This window comes from Gossypium hirsutum, chromosome A04, assembly GCF_007990345.1.
Source record: "Gossypium hirsutum isolate 1008001.06 chromosome A04, Gossypium_hirsutum_v2.1, whole genome shotgun sequence".
Classification (NCBI taxonomy): domain Eukaryota; kingdom Viridiplantae; phylum Streptophyta; class Magnoliopsida; order Malvales; family Malvaceae; genus Gossypium; species Gossypium hirsutum.
The window spans coordinates 37,756,454-37,758,371 of record NC_053427.1 but is presented as its reverse complement, the minus strand read 5'-3'; the positions used below and the strand labels follow the sequence as shown (position 1 = coordinate 37,758,371).

The window sequence follows — 1,918 nt, the reverse complement described above, 5'->3', positions numbered from 1 at the left end:
AATTGAGACACAATAATTTGAGTTGAAACTAATTATGTTCTAGATGCTTCAAGCAGTGGGCCAATTCAGTGGAATGCCTACCGAAGATCCTCACCTTCACTTAAGACTATTTGTGGAGGTGAGAGATTCTTTCAAGTTAGATGGAGTACTCGAAGACGCACTACGGTTAAAGTTGTTCCCATATTCACTGGGGGACAGAGCTTGAGCCTGGTTGAACTCATTGCCACCACATTCCATTACCACATGGCAAGAGTTAGCAGAAAGATTCCTTATGAAGAAATTACCACCTAGCAAGAATGCTTGCGGAATGAAATTAATATTTTCCAACAAATAGATCACGAGTCTTATATGAGGCATGAGAAAGGTACAAAGAATTACTACGAAAGTGCCCTCATCATGGAATCTCGTATTGCATCCAACTTGAAACATTCTGTAATGGTCTCAATGCTAAAATGAGAATGGTAGTAGACACTTTTGCTAATGGAGCTCTCTTTTCCAAGTCTTATAATGAGGCTTATAAAATCATTGAGAGGATTGCCAGCAAGAACTACCAATGGCCAATCAATCGAGTAACACCAGGAAGATGAGTCACTAGAGTGCATAAAGTGGATGCTCTCACTTCACTAGCATTTCTGATATCTTTGATTTCCTTAATGCTTAAGAATTTTACCACTAATGGGTTTAATAGTTTTACAGCTCAGACACCCAATCAATTTGAAAATGTAGCCTGCATTTATTGTGGGGAAAGAAACTTGTTCAAAAAATTTCCATCAAACCTAAAATCTATGTATTACATGGGTAACTAGAACTAGAACTGAGGAAGATAAGGACGAAAATCCAATTTTTATAACCCATCTTGGCCAAACCACCCTAATTTCTCTTGGAGTAACCAATGGGCTAGACCCAGTAACACTTATGCCCAACTTAGACAGACCCAACCTCCTATATTTACCCAACAAGTTCAAAAACAACCTTAAGTTAAAACTTCCAATGGCTTAGAAAACCTATTGAAGGCTTACATAGAAAATAATAATACCTTAATCCAAAGCCAAGCATCCACATTAAAAAACCTGGAAAACCAAATAGGCCAGCTTCTAACTGAACTTAAGGACCGACCACGAGGTGCTCTACCTAGTGATACAAAGAACCCAAGATATCCAAGGAAAGAGCATTGTAATGCATTGACATCAAGGAGTGGAAAGACATTAGAGCCCAACACTGTCGAAGTTGAAGATGAGCTAGTTGATGCTTAAGATTCAGTGGAAGTTCAACCAAGTGTTAGAATTCCAGCTTCACCAAAATTAGAATCTACAAAACCTGATAAGGTAATTTCCAAACCTGTAAATTCTGATAAACTAAAAAATTTATTAGATGCAGAATTGCCACAGAAAACGAATCAACCATTTCTAGTAAAGAATCCTTCACCACCTTACCCTTAAAGACTTCAGAAGTAAAAGCAGGAAGTCCAATTTAAGAAATTTCTAGATGTACTCTAGTAACTTCATATTAACATTTCGTTGGTAGAAGCACTTGAAAAAAATGCCGAATTACGTCAAATTTATGAAGGATATCCTGTCTAAGAAATGAAGACTTAGAGAATTTGAGATGGTAGCTCTGACGAAAGAATGCAATGCATATATTCAAGACAAACTACCCCAAAGGTTGAAGGATCTTGGATGTTTTTACCATACCTTGCAACATTGGATCAACGTATTGTGGTACGGTATTATGCGATTTAGGTATGAGCATTAACTTGATGCCCATGTCTATATTTAGAAAGTTGGGGATAGGTGAAGTTAGACCTACTATGGTTACACTTCAATTAACAGATCAATCCTTAGCACATCTAGAAGGAAAAATCAAAGAGTATTGGTATGTGTAGACAAATTAATTTTTCCTACTGACTTAGTTATTCTAG

The 1,918-nt window shown here is 37.0% G+C and overlaps 1 non-coding gene across 1 annotated transcript; it reads right to left on the bottom strand.

The window, feature by feature from the left end:
- Positions 1 to 296: 296 nt before the first annotated feature.
- LOC121228764 (small nucleolar RNA R71) lies at positions 297 to 403 on the bottom strand. The gene has a single exon (XR_005926339.1). It is a non-coding gene; the product is annotated as a small nucleolar RNA R71 (small nucleolar RNA).
- Between the last annotated feature and the right edge of the window lie 1,515 nt (positions 404 to 1,918).